The sequence below is a fragment of the Saimiri boliviensis genome, chromosome 1 (genome assembly GCF_048565385.1).
Source record: "Saimiri boliviensis isolate mSaiBol1 chromosome 1, mSaiBol1.pri, whole genome shotgun sequence".
NCBI lineage: Eukaryota > Metazoa > Chordata > Mammalia > Primates > Cebidae > Saimiri > Saimiri boliviensis.
The window spans coordinates 116919871-116940703 of record NC_133449.1 but is presented as its reverse complement, the minus strand read 5'-3'; positions in this window follow the sequence as shown (position 1 = coordinate 116940703).

Here is a 20833-nt window from a genome sequence, read left to right as displayed (position 1 = left end):
ACAATTAAAAACTTTAAGTCTGGGTGTGATGGCTCACTTTTGTAATCCCAGCACTTTGGGAGGTTGAGGTGGGAGAATCCCTTGAGGCCAGGATTTGGAGACCAGCCTGGTCAACACAATGAGACCCTGTCTCTACCAAAAAAAACATTAAACATGTATATAATATGCCACCATTTGTGTAAGAAAGAAGAACAAGTAAGAGTATATATAGGATTTACTTATTTTTGTAAAAAGAAACTGAGGAAAGATCAAACAGAAATGAGTGAAAATCATTTCCTATAAGGAGTAGGTAGGAAAAAGGAAAAGCAGAAAGAGATGGGAAGGAGACTTTACTGCTTGTTTCCTCTTACATAGGTTTTAGGTGCTCAAATTTTGTAAATAGTTTAAAAGAACAACAGTAAATTTAAAAGGATACAGAAAGTAAAACCTAACACCAAACACAAACAGAAAAGAATGAAGCATAAACCACAACAACAATGTAACCATACACCCACACAAAAAGTAATTCTAGCAACTTTTAAACACAGTATTCTGACTGTACACTTATAATGGGATATAGTCTAAGAAAGAAAAGCATATAAAGAAATCCTAAACTTTACTCAGAGTATTCTTTGTTAATAGGAGTATTGATGTAGTAACTCTGAAACTATTTTGCATGTATCGTCATAGGATAGGGCAAACGAATAAATATATCAATCATGTTGGAAGACAGTGTTTTCACTGTGAGAGAGGAGGAAATATAGACATGAAATGGGGAATAGTAACGGACATTGTGGTTTTGGTGATTGAATCGAAGGTATCATATAAACTCAGGAACTTTATCCTTGAGCAGAAGTGACATGAGGTCAAAATTTGTTGCGATAATTCTCCGTAAAGATGGCTCCCAGGAGCATGCCATGTGCTTTTGCTAATTGGCCTTCCAGAATAGTTCTTGATTCTCCCAGTGTGGCCTTTTCTATATTTTTGGAAACACTCCATGCCCCACTGTTTTATGTGTCAACTTGGCTTGGCCATAGTCCCTAGTTATTTAATCAAACACTAAGCTAGTTGTTACTGTGAAGGTATTTCATAGATGTGATTAAAATTCCTAATCAGTTGACTTCAAGTAAGGGTGATGATCCTGGATAATCTGAGTGAGCCTGATTTAATCAGGTGAAAGGCCAGAAGAAGAAGTTCTACCTGTGGACAGTAGTTCAACCCATGCCCAAGACTTCCAGCCTGCCCTTCCAGAAAGCCGGTCCTACAGATTCAGGACTTGCCCAACCAGCTCCACATTACATAAACCAATTTCTTGCCATAAACCTCTGAACATACATCTTTTACTGGTTCTATTTGTCTGCTTGGACTCAGATTAATACACCCTCTAATAAACTTATTTTGTTTCTCTCTTAATGTAGTTAGTTTCTGCTACTTATCACCAAGTAACCAGAACCTCACTTACAGTAAAATGTTGAGGATGTTTCCGTAACTCCTCCTGTAGAAGTTTCTCAGCATGGAGAAAGTCAGGCATAGACTCTTCCCTCTATCAGATATGGGCTCCATGTTTACCAAGGCCTCCTCCTTCCCAATCTGGAGGCCACATTAGGATTAGCAAGAGGCTGTACAGTCAGCCGGTTCTGGGGTTCCTGCCTCTGTGCCCTGCTAATCAGGCTCAGGATTTGTCATCAGTTCTGAAATATTCATGAACAACTGTTTCAATGATTATAACAGCTTGCACAAATAGAGAGGGGGTCCACAGGGGAGTCAGGGAGGAAGGGGAGCTGGGGCTTTCATGTCATCTTCTCTTCTGTTTTCAATCCCATCAGACAAAGGAAGACTTTGGAAAATCCCAAAGAGCTTCAGCCAGATAGTACCAGGCTTCAGCAAGAAGCCACAAGAGCCCAAGATCCAGAGCATCAGCTTCCCCTGAAGGGCTTGGTTAATCTTTGTTAAAACACAGATTGCCGGGCCCCATTGCAGAAAATCTTATTTAGGAGGTCTGGGGTAGGGCCTAAGATTTTGCGTTTTTAGTAGGTTTCCAGGCAATGCTGGCGCATCAGGTCTAGGAACTATCCTGGTCTACAATATTAAGATAACAAACCCCCCGAAAAAAAGAGACACTGATATAAACAGTCAGTGTTTGTTTGCCTGAAGAAAGCCCACTTGAGCCATGTGCTTATGAGTTTCTTCTCTGAGCCTCAGGGTTTGCACTGAACTTCTGGAGATACCTGGTTACCCTGGGATATGGTCAGACGCTCCCAAGTCATTAGGCTAAGAATGGTTTTGAGCAAGACTGACCTCAATCTCCCCAGATTCCAGTCACTCCTATACGTTCTGATTCCACTACTGTCTAGCTGTGGATCTTAGAGAATGACTTAATCTCCCTGTCCTCAGTTTCCTCATCTACAAAATGGAGATAACAATAGTAACTGCTTCAGGACTGTTGTAAGAATTCCATAAGGTGGTGTGCATAAAAAGGTGGTTCATAGCAAGCAATTGTGTCAATCAGGACCCTGGCAGGAAAGAAATTTAACTCAGATGGTTAAATGAACAGGCTACAGTAAAGGAACTACTAACAGGGGTGCGGCAGGGTCATGAAGGATATCAAGGCACCTAAAGACCAGGAACAGTAGAAGCCTATTTTATCTCCTAGGGCTGAAGAGGAAAGGACAGGAAATTATGCTACTGGAGGGCAGAGAGAGCTAGAGTTTGCAGGAGAACCACCCTGACAAGGGCTGTAGTCATGGAAGAAGAAGCCACTGCCAAGGATGCTGCACCAGTGCAGGGAGGCAGCAGGGAAGAAATACTCTGGCTTCTCTCCCCTCCCTTCCTGGATCTCCTGCTAGGTCTCCCATTGGCTGAATCCATGGGCAAGGGAGTCAGAGGTGCAGTTCACAGGAGTTCACCTCCTGCAGCACAGAGCAGGAAGAGCGGGGCACAGAGTGGATGGGGTGGGACACTGGCAAATGGAGAATCAACATTTGATGCTTGATCAATGTCTACTGCTATTTGTTATTGGTAGGGTGAACATACATCCCAGCTTTCTGGGACAATTTCAGCTTATGACTGTTGTACATTTTCACTCTCAAAGGTATTTCACATCTCAAAGGAGGCTTACACAGGTACTCTCAAATCCTATCATTTGAAGAATAACGTCTACAGTCATTCTAGTTCTTAGACATTATCAAAGTATGTGAGAATCTTATCTGCAATGGAAAGAGAGTTCCAAGGAAATAATGTTGATCCTTTCAACACAACATGCTTAACCCAATGTTAGGTTCACTGATGCAGGTGGAGCCCTCAATTGGTGAACATATACATATAACAACACAATGTAGAAAAGTGCACATTTATGCTTTATGTGCTTTTCTGTGTTTATAGGCTGTGCTAATAAATATGTTTATTGTTTTTAAGTATCCAAGCCATGTCATTTTTGAAAATGATCAGCTTAGCTAGATCAAGAACACAGAGCAAAGCTGTTTCCCTAGAAAAACTCAGCATCCTTCTGAAACGTTCTGCAAAATCCCTTAACCCAAGGAACAAGGCAGCAGGTGCACCAGGCCCATGTATTAGAAATTCTTTAAGGAGACTTTGAGGAGCCAAGATAGAGTTAAGTCCTTGTCTCCAAAGAATCTACTGCACATCTCCTACCTACTGGCTTTATCTGTTTAGCAAACTCACCCCACATCTTACCTCCTCTTTGTGCCTGACATCTAGGAGGATCTTTGAAATTTATTTTCTCCTTTTAGGCTGCTGTATTTTTAATGTCTGAGTGAAAGAACAAAGGAAGGCGAACACCAGACAAGATCGTTTCATTCCTCCATGAGCCGTTTGGAGCCCGGCTCAAGCTCAGCTACCATAAATGTTTTAAAATTCTGTCTTTGCAAGGGAACAAACAAGGGCTGGTCATCAGCACCAGAGTCGGGGCCCTGTAGCTGCCTTTCTTTTGGTGGCATAAAACCCCCTCATCCCCCACATCAGTCATTAACAACCTATTAACACAAGCAGGCCAGAGAAGTTTTTTTCAGTCTGGTCAACCATAATAGAAGAAATTCCTACTGCCCAGTTGGCCGTCCTGTGATCAGCTCATGCAGGCTGTTTTCAGCTTAGAAAAAGGCCTGCTGATTTCTCTTTCATCTCTCTCTGAGTAACAGATACCTGGCCGGCCTGCTTTCCTCCTCCCTCACTGCAAAATTATTCACCTACCTCCTTGACTTCTGGTATTAAGAGCTGCTTGCACAAACACTGACAATATTGATTGTGTCCAAGTGGCATGCGGGGCTGTAAGATGTCGGCTCGGCAAGGGGGCCAGAACTCAGGGCTGTTTCATCCACCCACGTCAGAGCAAGGAGGGTCTTGAGGGGTCTTGAGGAAGCAGGGTCTGCCTGGTGTTTCTGACTCTTGAATTTAATTGGTTTTGATTTGAAGCAAAACCAATCAACATGATGATTTTTAGCTAGTCAATCAGAATCTGGTTTTTTTAAAAAGCCCATGTGTCTTTAATAATACATTCTGGAAGTTTGCAAATCTAGAGAATTGTATTCCAGTCTTCATTTCGTACCTTTGTGATCAATTATATATAACATAAAAGTTATCATTTTAACCATTTTTAAGCATAAAACTAGTGGCATTAAGTACACACATAATGCCATACAACCATCACCACCATATATCTACAGAACTTTTCTCATCTTCTCAAACTGAAGCTGTACCTATTAAATAATAATTCACTATTTTCCCCTCCCCACATTCCCTGGCAACCATCAGTATACTTCTTATTTTTTTCTTTAAGACAAAGTTTCATTCTGCCGCCCAGACTGAAGTGCAGTGGCACAATATCGGCTCACTGTGGCTTCCATCTCTTGGGTTCAAGCAATTTTTATGCCTCCACTTCCTGAGTAGCTATGACTACAGGTGCCCGCCACCATGCCTGGCTAATTTTTTGTGTTTTAATAGAGATAGGGTTTCACCATGTTGACCAGGCTAGTCTTGAACTCCTGATCTCAATTGATCCACCCGCCTGAGCCTCCCCAAGTGCTGAGATTACAAGCATGAGCCACCGCACTCATCACCTTCTTGTCTCCATGAATTTGACTGCTCTAGGAAGCTCATATCAGTGGAATTGTCCATTATTTGTCCTTTCGAATCTGGTTTATTTCATTGAGCATAATGTCCTCAAGTTTCAGTCGTGTCGTAGCATGTAAGAGAAATTCATTCTTTTTAAAGGCTGAATAATGTTGCCTTCTATATAGGTATCATACTCCGTTTATACATTCATTCATCAACAAATACTTGGGTTGTTTCCACCTTTTGGCTGTTGTGAATAATGCTGCTATGAACACGGTTGCACAAGTATCTGCTCGAGTTTCTGCTTTCAGTTCTTTGAGGTGTCTACCCAGAAGTAGAATTGCTAGATTATATGGTAATTCTATGTTTAAATTTTTGAGAAAATGCCATAGTGTTTTCCACAACAGCTGCATGATTTCACATTCCCACCAGCAAGTGCACAAGTGTTCTAATTTCTCCACATCCTTGCCAACACTCTTTTTTAAACAATAGCCATCCTAATATGTGTGAAGTGATATTGTGGTTTTGATTTACACTTTCCTAATATCCTCAAGATTCATTCATGTTGCAGCATGTATTAGAATTTCATTCTTTTTAAGACCTAAAAGTAACCCATTGGATGTCTATACTACACGTTGCTTGTCTGTTCATCTGTTGATGGATTCTTGAGTTGCTTCCACCTGTTGGCTACTAGAGGTCTACTTGGGTTCTCCATTTAACATAGATCTCATGAGCACTTTCTATGTGCTAAACACCGTGCTGGGATAATGCAGAACTAAGCAAACTGCTCCACACTTTGTTTCTTGTATTTGGGGAGAAAATACATGCATTAATCAAATAAACATGCTGATAGGTATACAATTACACATTGTGATAAGTGCTATGTAAGAAAAAAACAGATTCCTGAAAGTTATGTAAGGGAAATAGAAGACAATCTCTACCTGTCAATTTACAAGCTCCTGAAAAGCCATTTTTGTCTATCATTTATTCATTTAATCAACAGACATTTAATATAAGTTTCCTATGTACAAAGCCCTGGACAGAAGGGGTGGGAGAGGAAGCCTCTGGTAGGGAGAGAAGTATCAAAAATTGGCAAGATGCAGGTCCTGCCCTCTACAAGATTACAGTCTCATTAGAGAAGCAGAGAAGTAAATGGGTAAATGGCAATACACTGTGACTGGTAATGATACAGCAAAGGTGTATCAGTCAAACAGTCTGAGTATTTAAAACAGAAGGAATTGAATACAGGAAATTGGCTACCAGTGATAGAGGACATAACCCAAACATGGGGTTGTGAGACTGGCAAGATAGTAACAATAGCAGGAGGAGCTGCACCCCTGAGCTGCAGGATATGGGAACAGAGAAAGATGGACTGTGGCAGGTCTATCAGGTGGGAACTGGAGCTACAGAGAAAACAGCTGCTGCTGGGAATTCATGAGAGGCAGAGGGAAAGTGGGAAACACTCTGGCTTCTCTCTTCCTCCCACCCTCTAGGTCCCAGCAGTGCTTCCCTTCGGTTGAATGCAGCTGGAGGACAGCTGACCCAGCTCCAGGAAACATAGTCTGTAGGTTGCAGCCTCCTCCCTCTCCTGCAGAGGAAGGATGGGAAGTGGATCCTTGGCACAACAAGTCTGAACAAAATTCCAGAAAACCTTGAAGTATGGGAACATTCCCCAATAAGAGGAGGAAGAAAAGCATTGCAGGCAAAGGAACAACATGAGGAAAGGTTGAGGTGTAGGAAATGCACTTCCCCCAGTCACGTCACCAGGGCATCTAGTTTTGCCAAGCAGAGGGTATTCTTGGCACGCATCCCCATCACAGCTATGTGTACTCATGCATGCGTGTGCACACACACACACACACACATACACACACACCACTGCCATCACCATCATTACCACTATCACACAGAGTTCCAGTCTCCCTAGAATATGCTTCCCAGTCACTGTCTTCCCTCCACATAAGTCCAAAGTCTCTGTAGTCCTCACCGAGCTCACCTCTGCTCACTCCTTGTACGGGTCAGGATGCCCAAACAGACAAGGTCCTTGGATCTTCTAGTCCCGCATAGAGGTTTGGGGCATCGTCTCAAGGCACCCTACTGTGCCAAGCATTAACACTTCAGTTGCTGGATCTAGAAGGGTTTTAAGGAGTCCCAAGGAAGGTGATAAGAAAGCTAGGGTAGCAGAGTCATTCAGGGGATGTGGTGGCTGGAACAGTGTGTCCCCTCCACCCCAAAACAGCATTCATATCTACCTACCACTTCAGATAGGTGCCCATATTCAGAAAAGGAGTCTTTGCAGATGTAATCAGTTAAGGATTTTAAGATGCAATCATCCTGGATTTAGGGTGGGCCTAAAGAGAAGGTATAGAGAGAACCACAGATAAGAAGGCCATGGAAAGACAGAGGCAGAGGTTGGAGTGAAGCTGTTGCAAGCCAAGAACACCAAGGCCACCAGAAGCCGGAAGAGGCGAGGAAGGATTCTCCTCCTAAAGCCTGCAGAGGGAGCAAGGTGTCGACTGCTGATACCTTGATTTTGGACTTCTAGCCTCCAGAGCAAGAGAATACTAATGTGGTTTGGCTGTGTCCCCACCCAAATATCATCTTGAACTGTAGCTCCCCCAATCCCCACATGTTGTGGGAGGGACCTGGTGGGAGATAATTGAATTATGGGGTTGGTTTCCCCACTAGGGGGCTGGTTTTGCCCCCTACTGTTCTCGTGGTAGTGAATAAGTCTCATGAGAGCTGACAGTCTTATAAGGGGTTACCCCTTTCACTTCACTCTCATTCTGTTTTGTCTGCCACCATGTAAGACATCCCTTTGCTCGTCCTTCATCTTCCGCCATGATTCTGAGGCCTCCCCAGCCACGTGGAACCGTGAATCCATTAAATTTCTTTCCTTTATAAATTACCCTGCCTCGGTTATTTCTTATAGCAGCACGAGATGGGTAAATACAAACACATTTCTGTTGTTTTAAATCCCCCAGGCTGCAGTTGTTATAGGAGCTCTGGAAAATGATATAGGGGGGCATTTCACCAACGAGGATTTCCATATTTAACAACTCACACAGCAGAATTGCAGCACATCAATGCAGTCCTGGTCTAATCTCCTTGTATTCCAGGTGAGAAACAGAACCTCAGGATTAACCATGGGGTGCAGATGGAGTTATATCTAAAAGCCAGGACTTCTGTTACTCCCTTCCACATTCTTTTCCTTTCATTCACCCTCTCAAGAAAAGGAACTGAGAAGTGGGGAGAGGACATATGTTCCTGCTCTGTCCCAGCTCTTCTCCCAGCTCCCTTCTCTCCTGCCCACCCCTCTAGGCTGTTTGTTTGTGCTTCTCCAGTCACCTCAGGCCACCCTGCCTTGTCTGGCTGCTAGAACCTTTGTCAAAACCCATTATTTAGTTGCTGCAAGTTCCTTGCCTAGTGTCTCTGAAGTTAATGATGGAATCTTTGAAAGTGACATTAGAAGCAAAACATAAGCAGCAGAAGACATGAAACTACCTCAAGCCCATCTGTTCAAGCATGATCTACCTCAGAGCTCCCATTTCCCATGTAAAACAGAAGATATGATTTATAATTTATATCTCACCGGTACAATCCTGATTGAAGCAAACCACTTTGATGAAATGTTGGTTTCATGCTAGTAGAACACCATTCCAAATCAGAGAATATTTAGAACTCTAACTCCTCTGCTGATGCTTTGAAGTAGAAAGATTTGTATTTTATGTGCTTTTCCAGGAAAAAAAAAATATGTACACTTCAACAGGCATGTGGTGAAAATATGAAAGCATTTACGTGTGAATCAGCACCAAAATGTAATTAGTACACTAAGCACTGAAAATATTTATAGACTCATATCTCGTGTAGAAGATGTGGTTCCAATAATTCTCAGAGAATTGCAAAGTTCGTACTTTGTTTTCTTGGGACTAACTTAATTTACTTGAAATCTACAACACATGAAGAACAAAATCAAAGACTGTCAACTTTCCATCCCTTCAACTAATGATCTAATAAAGTCATTTTGAGTATGTGCTGTATGTGTATGTATGCATATGACTTCGATTGGTTGAGAAAGAAACAGAGGGAGAAATAGAGAGCAAACAAATTGGGTTTTTAAGACAGTTCCTCCCATTTTCATGGGAATGACAAAATATCTATTACAATATAACTAAAACACCAATCAAGTTAAATCTCTTGATTATTTCCTTTGGTGACAAAACTAGCCAATTCATTGACAACATAATCAATAACTGGTGTTCATTGAACCTCTCTGTGGTAGGCACACATCCAGAGGCTGGAAAGATTGTGATAAGCATGAGAGACAGCTCTTACTCTTATGGAATATGTTTCCCAGTGAAGGGTTAGACAATAAACAAATTAATATAGAGAATGCTTTTATAAAAACCATAATAAACAATTTTTTTAAAGCAGAGTGAGGAAACAGAGAGAAAGGGTGGGGGTATTATTTCAATAAAGAAGAGGTAACATTTGAGCAGTTACCTGAATTAGGCGAGGGAGAAAATCATGCAAAGACCTGGAAGGAGAGCATTCCAGGCAGAGGAAAGAGCCAGCGTAAATGGCCTGAGGTTGGAACAGGCTTGTGTGGAAGGCTGTCCTGAGTAGAGAGAGATAAAGTGGAGCTGGAGACGTGGTCAGGGAGATGGGCAGAGCCAGATTCTGTGGTGTACAACAGGAATGCCTTGCAAACCTCATTCTGCATCAAGTCCAGCCACTTGGGCAGTTGGGGAGAAAGAAACAAGAGTGAATTTAGGGAAATCAGATGGGAGCTTCCGCAGAAGCCAATCAAGGAGAGAAGCTGCTGGTGGCAGGAGTGAAAATGGAGGGAGAGAAAAGTAGTCGTGGTCTAGAGCCATGCAGGAAGGCTGCGAGGAGTCTCGGGCGGCCGGTAGGTGTGGTCCTGTGACTTGTTTCAGCCAATGAAGTGTGAGCAGAAGTGACTTAGAATTTCAGGGGGAAGCTTTAAGAGCTAGTGAGTGAATGAATGGTTCACCTCGCTTTCTTTTCGCTTTTGCCAGGGCAACTGTCATTACTCCAAATGGTGGCTACTTATTCAGCCGGGGTCCCCCGTGCTGGGGAGACCTGGAACAGAGTCCCAGCTGACCCGCTGGAGATGTAGCATGAGTCAGAAATAAACTTCTGACATCATAAGTTCCTGAGACTGGGGGAGTGTTTGTTTCTGCAGTGTAAGCCAGCTGATCCCGCCCAAACAAGAAATAGAATGGACATAACTATGGGGAATTAGAACAGAAATGACAATTATTCTGAGACCTCTCCAGTGCTTGTTTTTAGATTGTTTTCAAACACAACTCAGCACTCCAAGCAAGTCCCTTGCTCCTTGTCCCCTCCAAATGCAGTCTGATGCAATTCAGTGTGACACAAAGGAAAGTGAATCTATCTTCAGCAAATGTGGCCTTTAACGGTAGCAAAGTGCTTTGAAGATGAAAAGTTCTCTGCAAGTGCTAAGCATTATTATTCTGTATCAGATGTCAGTATGCACTTAAAAAAAGATTCAATTAAACAGCCTTGCCATTGTTTTATGATACAAGCATCAGATATTTTCAAAAGGGTCAAGTCATGACAGGAATATTTAACTCCTAGGAGGAGTAGGAAGTAATTGGAGTGAGCTGGAGGATGATTCAGAAATGGAACGACAGGGTGTTTGTGTTCACTTAGCAGTGGAATCCATGAGCAAGGGTGGCCACAAGAGAACAATGGAGCTAGCAGGCTCATTTAAAGAACCCAAGAGTACAGACCCTTTGTGGGAGACTGGTTGAAGTCCCAGCGTCTGTGTGTGAACAGGTGAGGCTGAGATAACCCATTTTGGAAACAAAGAAGCAAGGATAAATGCAGGTGGCTTCCCACTCCAACACACACACATATGCACACACACACAGACACACACACACACACACACACACACACACACACACACACACGGTTCCTGGTGTTTCCTGTATGCTCGTATATCAGATAAAAGAGTCTGGAGCAGCTGGGCTGGAAGATAGCAAGCTGTCAACTCAGACCCAACACCCCCATTTTCTATTTGTTGTTGAACTTTTACAGTCATTCAATGCTGGGCCTCTTTATTACAAAAGAGGAAGAGGATGAGGAGGAAAAGGACAATATGGAGAAGGGAGAGAAGGCACACTGGGTACTATCTGGTGGCTGGGATGGAGACAATGGGCAAATGTCCTGAGGTGTCATGGAAGTAGTCCAGGCCTAGGCTTTCACCATTAGAGGGTGTCGAGAGGAACTTGCAATTTCAGTCATGCTACTACTTAGATGCACAAAGGAAACATAGCTGTTTTATTTTCTGTAAGTGATCTTATCAACTACACAAGCTTCTTGCCAGTGGGAATGTGTGTTTGGCGGTGGGTTCAGAAGAGGATATTATAAGCTTGTTCATTAAAGATGGCTCTGTTTCTTCAGTTGGAAGCATCTCCACCCAGTTAAAATTGTCCCTTTCAGTCCTTGTGTTTATGACAGTGACAGAGGAGACCTCTCGCCCACACTGTGCCCTCTAAGTGCTCCCTGGAACCTTCTGGAGAGTGGTGGCTCCACTTTGCTCCCAGGGTTGACCCCACTTGGACGTTCTAGGTGATGCTTTTGCTCACATGGAGACTGTGGCCTTGGCATGTGTTCCCTGTAGGAGCAGTCAGAACATCCATGGCACGTTGCCTGCTTCCCTTACATATTTGTGCCCTTCATTTTCTTCTCCACTGCTGCCAGGCCAGGAAGTGGCTTCCCACCTCCTCATCTGGCTTGAGCTTCTCCTGTCCCATATCATATTCCTTCTCAAGGTGGCATTCACCCTTCACTGGAGCAATATTGGTGGAATGACCGTAGGGTATATGATTTATGGAGGCATTGAATGAAAACCACAAGCATTTAATACTTTAAAATATTTTCTCCATTACAAGGGGTACATTCCTTTTGCCTAAGGTTTATTTTGTCTCATAAAATGCAGATATGCTTAGGAGATGTAAAGCAGAAGCTGTTCTTTCTAAAACACCATCGGATGATTTAAGTTGGTTGGTGGCTGCATCGACCCTAAGACTGCACAACCCAGACCCATTCATTCCCTAGCCATTCTAAGCAACCATTCGTTGGACACATCTATATGCTAGCATGGTCCTAGGCACAAGAGATTATAAACTAAGAGGCAGAGAAAAATAATAAGATTAAGTAATTAATGATTGCCATGAAAAGTACCACACTGGGAAACTGCAGGATGCTTTGAGAATGAATGACACAAATAAGGGGATCAAGGAAGCTATCTGAGCAGGTGACAACTGGCAGGCAAGAACAAAAGGAAGTTAACTGAGAGAAGAGCTATGGATGTGCATTGTGGTGGAGAGGAGAGGTTTCACAGCCAAGTAGGCAGCATGTGCACTGGCCTTGATGTAGAAAGGCACTCAGAGGGTTCTTTCCAATGGAACCTCTAAACGGGAATGGAGGGAGGGACCCTGGAGAAGAGAGGAAGAGAAGGGCATGGGAAAAGGAGGAGTTGAACCAGAGCAGTCAAAAGTCACCTTGAGAAACTGATAAGTAAAATCATGAACTGCTTTTGCAAAGCTCATTGTAGAAACCCCACAGACATTTGAGCTTTGTGCTCACCATTTCCAAATAGAGTTTTTATCTCATGTTACTTTGACCAATTCCGTTCGTTTTTCAGTTTCTCTCCCGACTTTCTGGAGGAGGACTGGCTTGAAGGGTTGTCACCGCTGCAAAGATCTAGCACCTGCTGTGTGAGCCAGTTGCAGGGCGAGATGCAGCACAGGGAACTAGCCGTGGTCCTTACCTTCCAGGGGCCCTGTTCTGGCAAATCACAGCAATGGCAACTGTCAAGGTTCCGACCCTCCTGCCAACATCCTGGCCGCCCTTCTTCTGGCGACACAAATCCCAAACTTCAGAGGCTTTTTTGAGCTGCTTCTTCCTTAATCCCCATGGCTAATCTACCAAGTTCTCCCAATCCTACCTGCAAAATATTTCTAGGGTCTACCTACCTCGGTTCAGCCTCTCTGTCTCTGCTCTTACCAAAATAACTATAATTCTTCAACTTGATAACTGTAATACCTTCTTCACCGGTGACCTCAAATTCACTCCAGTTCCCTCTTCATCAGGGCAGCCAGAGTGATTTCTTCCAACTGCAAATGTGATTATGCCATTATCTACTGACTTCTGAGATTTCTTTGCTCTCAGGAGAAGGGAAAGAGGGTCTTGGCCCAGCCCACAAGCCACTTATTGTGAGACCCAGCCATTCATTGCCCACCACTCCAGGCTTCACGCTCCCACCCAGCTCCCCCTCACTTTCCACCTTCTTACCACACTGGCCTTTGCAGAGCTTCTCAAAGGGGCTGTGCTCCCACCTACCTAACACCCAGACCTGCACTCCACTGTCGCTTCCTCAAGGCAACCTCCTGGATAGCCAGACCACATCAGTTCTGCCTACCATCCTACCAAGGAGTAGTCTTATTTTTATGTGTTTATTTGATTAATTGCTGTCTAACCCTACTTGATTTCGAGCTCTTTGAGAGCAGAGGTGATTCTCATCTCTGTGCGTGTCTATAGCACAGGGATGAGAATGCTGTCTGGCACAGAGTGGCTGCTGTGATGAATATCAGTTGAATAAAAGAACAAACGCCTGCAATAGAAATGTGTGAAGAATCTGGCCACCTTCCCAGCATTCTTGTACAGGAAGACTTTACAATGACCTAAAAGCCCTGACATAGAATGCACTCCTTCCCCAAGTCCCCATTTCTCTGGCGTCTGCTCGACCTTCTCCCTCTAGCATGCTCAGCTCTGGCTTCACTGGTGCTCTTGCTGTTCTGCAGCAGGCCAAACATGTGCCAGCCTCAGGGCCCTTGCATTTGCTGCTTCTGGTGCCAGGAATTCCCTTCCTCCAAATATCCACATGACTGACTCTCTCCCCTCCTTCAGGTCTCTGTTCATATCACTCTTCCCAGTGAGGTCTTCTCTGATCTCCTTACATAAATCCATCATCGCCCTGCAGCATTTTCAAACCCCCTACCCAATTTATTTTTTCCAACAGTCTTTATCACCTTGGGCATATTGGACATTTCCTTATTTGTGTGTGTATCATCTATCTCCCCCTGCCACCACTGGAATGTGAGCTCCTTAAATGCAAGAATTCTGCCTGTTTTACACTCTGCTGCATCCTCAATCCTTATCAGTTCCTGGCATAGTAAACCCTCAATAAATGTCTGTGAACAGGTGAATTACTGAATGAATCTTGAGCCTAGAAATGACTTGGGCCTTGTGCTCAGAGATCCCTTCCCTCTTAAACCTCATGGCAAAAAAAAAAAAAAAAAAAAAAAAAAAAAAAAAAAAAAGCAAAAACTTCTATCCCAACCAAGTTCTCATTTATGCAGCCTCCAAATTCCCAGCTACAAATTTATGGCAACAGCAATAACCACTATTAAATGTTAGCGATACGCCAAGTATTCTGCTAACTATCATATACACGTGTAATCCTTACAGCATCACCATGAGAAGGGTAGTTACAACTTCCATTTAATAGATAAAGAAAATGATCATCAAGGAAGTTAAGTGACTTTCCCAATGTCACACAGCTAGTAAGTGGCTAAGCTGGCCTTTGAATGCACCCAGTTTGTCTCTAGAGCAGGAATGGGCAAACTATGGCTCACAGGCCGACTCCAGCTCACTACATGTTTTCATACAGCCTGCAAGCTAAGAATGGTTTGTACATTTTTAAATGGCTGGAAAACAATATGCAACTTGGTAACTGTAACAACTTTTAGGTTTTGTGGGACTATATATGGCCCACAAAGCCTAAAATCCTTACTGTAATAAATATATTGTGAAGAAATTCCTGGGCACTCCCTATACGTACACAAAAGGTACAGAAAAAGAGATGTATATTTAAATGCCATTTATTGGGCTCCTCTCATACGCTCGGGAGCAGCTACCCACCTTCATGAATGTTACTCATTAAGTCATCTTACAACCTCCACCCTAGAGGCCCAGAGATAAAGTGATGTGACCAAGGCTATATTTTAAGAGACAGAACTGGGAGTAGAATCACAGACTCACAGGGTTCGAAAGGCTTCTGACGTTTATTTATCCCAAGCTCCTCATTTTATGGATTTGAAAAGGAAAGTAGCTGAAAGTCAGGGCCATCTGGGGTTAATGCCACAGCACCTCTCCAACCCTTGACCGGGGGTTTACCCTCGACTAGGCTGGCTCTTTTCTCCCTGTCATTTCCCAAATCCTTCGGCGTCTCTACCAGACCCAGCATCCAACCTGCTTCCTCTCCCCGTCCTGACCTTCCTCCGCACCCACCACTGCTGTGCCTGCGAGGACGACTCGAACTACAAATTAAGTGAAGGGGAAAACTGAATTGATATGATCTGAGCACGGGAAGCACAAAGGCCCCAATTTCCTCTCCACATTATACAGGAAGATCTGGGCCGCGTGGGGAGCCGGCGCAGGGCCTTTTGATGTTTGCCTTCCTGCAAGTAACAAGCAGGAGGACATGAGAAGGCTTCACCTCCTCCATGCAAACTCACAACAGCAGGTTTCCAATCATGACTGAAACAAATCCAGAGATAAAAAAAAAAAAAGAAGAAGAAGAAGAAGAAAAGAAACAAAAAAGGAAGAGAAAGAGACGATTGTTGTTTAGAGAGCTTTCAGGACAAGGAGACCCTTTAAAATTAACTACAGGACGTGTTAAAGAGCTTACAAACACCCCCATCGCAGCCCTGGGCTGAGCTTCTAAAGGGTGTAGCAACAGGGGACTCTGAGCCTGAGTCAGGGCCCTCCCGTGGCTAAAGCTAGATCTATTCAGGAAGGGTACGCCAAGGCTTTTCACAGATGCACTGAAATCTCCACATCTGAGCTGGGATTTCTGAAAGCCAGGGCCAGGATGGTGCCACCATGGAGTGGAGATTCCAGCTCAATCATCATTTTCACCAGCAGGAGCAAGAGGTCTGGAAATATCCCCTGCCCAGCGCAGGTATTTGTGGTTCAATGTGTGGCATGTGCCAATGCTGTGTTAGTATAGTAACGGGCAAGAAGTTACTGTGGCATTTAGGCCCTAAGAGAGGAATTCGTTAATTAATCTCTCCATCTCTCTCTCTCAGTTCTCCCAATTTTTTTTTTTTTTAGACAGAGTCTTACTCTGTTGCCCAAGCTGGAGTGTAGTGGCGTGATCACGACTCATTGCAGCCTCGATCTCTCGGGCTCAAGCTGTCTGCCCACTTCAGCCTTCTGAATAGCTGGGACTACAGGTGCTTGCCACCAGGCCCAACTAAATTTTGCTTTTGTTTTTGTTTAGAGATGAAGTTTCACCCTGTTGCCCAGGCTGGTCTCAAACTCCTGAACTCAAGTGATCCACCTGCCTCAGCCTCCCAGTGTGTTGGGATTACAGGCGTGAGCCACCATGTCTGGCTCCCACCTAAACTTTTAATTGCAGTGAACTAGGAGGATAATATGTAGCCTCCCAAGATTTTTGTCTAAATCACCTTGGGCTGATTCTGTTATAGCGGTAGTTCTGGAACATTCAAAGGTGTCAACTAAAGATCAAAGCTTTTGTGTCTTTGCAATGTCTTTCTAGCTTCACTGACTACATTAGCCACCAAAAATTATTTAAGAACCATCAAAGAAATATATACAGACAAGAAATAGAAAAAAAAAAAAAAACAGCTTTTTCCTTCAAGAGAGGGAAATTAAGTAAGAAGCATTGGGTCCTTCTTTTAGTTGAATCCTGTATTACATGATTTTTTTAAAATCCCACCACCTCAATAACTCTATCAGCAGAATTTCACAGATGGAGGAACAGACTCAGAGAAGTGAATGGACTTGTCCAAGGATGATGTGCTAGGAAGTGATAGAGCCAAACATCCAGCCCAGGGCCGTCTGATCTTAAAGTCTGAGCTCTTCCAAATAATACCCACTGGTGTCCACCTTAAAATAGCCCACCTGGCCCCCTCACCAGCAATGTGTGCATTTGGGTAAGCAGGGGCCTGTCGAGCCTGGCTGTTCCTTGAAAATATCGGAGTATGTTGCACTTGGCGCCTGCCTGGACTTACATTCATCTGTGTTGTCTTCCCTGCCGGTAGTGACAGAAAGTCAGGACATGCAGGGCTCTGCTGTAGACATAGAAAAATACAAGCATGCTCTGCGTTCAGGTTTATTTCCCCAGTCTGACCTTTACTCTCAACTCTCCAGGCCTGTATTTCCACACGTCCACTCAACAGCTTGGCTTGAATGGCCACTAGACATCTCCAACCCAATGTGGCCAATCTACAGTCTTGATGCTTCTGCTCCAGACCTTCTCCCTGCCTTTCCTCAGGTCTTCCTTATTCCAGTAAATGGCACTGCCCCTCTTCTATTAATCTAGACAAAAGGTCTAGCAGTAGCTCTTTGAGATTGAGTTCCCTCAGAAACAGACCCTGGGCAAGGCTTTGAGCGTGAGTAGTCTGTCTGGGAGGTGCTCTCAGGAAGTGGTGAGAAGAAGTGAGGAAGTGAGATGGAAAAGAAGTGCAACCCATTAAGGGTGTGTTGTTAAGCAAGTTATCAATATGAACTACTGGAGCTTCATCCTGCTGGGAACTCTAGGAGCCAGTGCAGACCACAAGCCTGTGGGGTGACAGAACCGGGCTGCGTATACACAAGTTCCCATCAGTCATTGGTTGAGGCTGCCCCTGGGAGATCCTCGGGCCTGCTTTGGGTACATGGGCAGAATGGGCTCCAGCAATTAAAAGAAACCCTCAGGTAACAAAACGCGCAGGCCGGCCCTTGGAAGTGGGTCCTCTAACATAGTGAAGAGAGGATCTATAGCTGTGGCATGCCAGTGGCTGCTATAGAATCCCTGATCGCCTCCACCCCCTTTCATACCACACAGCCACTCCACTGGCAAAACCTGTGGGCTCTGCTTGCAAAATAGATTCCAAATCTGACCACTTTTCACCACTAATTGCAGAAGACTGGTCTCCCCATCTTCCTCCCTGTTCCTCTATCACCCTTCTATATTCAGAAGTCAGCTGGATCCTTTTATCCATGATTGTGTTATTATTGCCTGTTCAAAAGCCACCATTGCTTCCCTCTTGGTTGGCACAAACCCACAGTCCTGAGCTTGGCCTGCAGGTCCTGCCGACTCAGCTTCTGCTACACTCTTCTGATATCACCTCCTTCACGCTTTTCCTTGTTGACCTTGCTCCGCCTGCACTGACTAATCCTCAGAACTGCCAAGCACACTCCCACCCTGGGGCCTGTGCCGGAGCTGCTCCGAAACCTGGCCTAAGCCTCCCCCAACACCTCCACTGCCACTTTCTCACTGCAGCTTTCTCACTTCCCCCAAGGGGAAGACCACCGACCACTCCCACTCTCTTGCTGGTGTCATTATTTTTCAGATTTCTAGTTTCCTAGGAAAGCCTCCAGTCACCACCCTTCCTTCTCTACCCTGGGTTTGTTTGTGCGTTTTTTTTGTTTTTTTTTTTGTTTGTTTGTTTGTTTTGTTTGTTTGTTTTTTTTTTTTTGAGACGGAGTTTCGCTCTTGTTACCCAGGCTGGAGTGCAAAGGCGCGATCTCAGCTCACCACAACCTCCGCCTCCTGGGCTCAGGCAGTTCTCCTGCCTCAGCCTCCTAAGTAGCTGGGATTACAGGCATGCGCCACCACGCCCAGCTAGTCTTTTTGTATTTTTAGTAGAGACGGGGTTTCACCATGTTGACCAGGATGGTCTCGATCCTTCGACCTCGTGATCCACCCGCCTCGGCCTCCCAAAGTGCTGGGATTACAGGCTTGAGCCGCCATGCCCGGCCTACCCTGGGTCTTTAAAGACACCAAAATAAGACAAGGAGTGAGGACAGGACTGAGCTGCTTGCATCCAGTTTATTCCTCCTAGAATCCATATCAATCAGCCAAGTCACCCCATCTCCCTTGTGGTAGAGTAAGGTAAGGGGACTAGAGACATGGAGATTCTCAGGATGATCCTGTGCATGGAGGGAGGTATCAGGAGTGGTGAAATCCGCAATGCTTCTTACACCTGTTGTTATATTATGATGAATCTATTGCATGGATGCAACCCTCATGTACCTTTTACTGATTCTGTGTGCCCACCCCCAGCCTCTACCACATTTTGCTTCTTCTCCTTCTTTTTCTTCTTCTTCTTCTTTTTATTTTATTTTATTATTATTTTTTTTAAATGGAGTTTCACTCTTTTTGCCCAGGCTGGAGTGCAATGGCATGGTCTCGGCTCACTGCAACCTCCGCCTCCCAGGTTCAAGTGATTCTTCTGCCTCAGCCTCCCAAGTAGCTGGGACTACAGACTTGCACCACCACACTTGGCTGATTTTTGTATTTTTAGTAAAGATGGAGTTTCACTATGTTGACCAGGCTGGTCTTGAACTCCTGACCTCAGGTGATCCACCCGCCTCTGCCTCTCAAAGTGCTAGGATTACAGGCGTGAGCCACCACACCTGGCCCTACGCATTTTCCTTCTAAAAGGTTCACACCTGAGACTTCTTTGAACCTCTGTAGCTGCCTTGTCCCCATGGCTTACAGAGAGGAAGAAAAGTAACCACAATTTACTCCCTGACACCCGTCCAGCCTGTAGCCAATGCATGTGGGAGTATAAAAGCTTGGCACCCCTGCTTCAAAGATAGACAGACCCTGAGATCTAATGTATACCCCAGAGCTCCCTACAGGATCAGGCAGAGGTTGGAACCTCACGTGAAGCGACACCTTTGCTGGCTTCTTCCCCCACTCTTGCCGTTTCCCTATGCCCTTGCAGATGTCTCCTGGGAGCTCTTTCTTAATAAATTACCTGCACTGCAACCCTTGTCTCAGCATCTTCTTCTGGGAACATAAGACCTAAGGCACTCACTGTTTGTTGTTTGTTTATTTCATTTCCCCTACTAGAATATAAGCTCCTAAGGGCAGGAGTTTTTCTGTTTTGTTCAGTTTTGTATTCTTAGCAACAAGAGCAGTGCCTTGTATACAGAAGGAGCTCAATAAATAACGTATTGAGTGGATGTGTGAATTTGTGAATGTATGTCAATTGACAGAAATATATAGGGACCACTCCTAAAGAAGGCTCTCCCTGTTCTGTTTTATGGTCTGCTATGTCCCTCATGCCTGAAATTATTTTCAGCACAAAGTAGATGCTCAATGAATATTTATTGACCAACTCCCATAGCCCCTGTCTGCTCTATTTTAGCAACTGTTTTAGGAAAACAGCTAATACATCTGGCCCCTGCCTAGCTTCTCCCCACCTCCCTCTCAGGCCTCAGCACAGAGCAGGTTCTCAGCCTGAGATGGCTGCATTGCAGTTTCAGGACCTACTGAGTGGAGGGACTGCTAGGGCTTAGAAAACAGGAGCCATAGACCCTATTAAGATGGGGGAGAGAACTCTGGAAGACAGCAACAGCCTAAGCTGGCAGGGAGAAGCATGTGGGCACAGCTGGGTCACTGGGAGCCACTAGGAGAATCTGAGGTCCCCTGGGTGGGGTGCACTGGGGAGGGGTAAACTTCTGGGACAACATTAGATCCAGAGAATGGGGAGCCCCTGGAGTTGGGAAGAACAGAGGGGGAAAGGGGATGCCACTGGTGAGTGTTAGGGCCCGCTGGGCAGGGGAGTATTTGTGGGGGAGTAGTTGAGCGTCCTGGCAAGCAGAAGCTTATGGGGAGTGATGGAGAAAATGGGGAGGGGAAACTTCTAGGGAAATCGTGGGGCTTTGTTGACAGTGGAGGCTTTGGGAAAAGTATTAAGTTTCAAAGGTA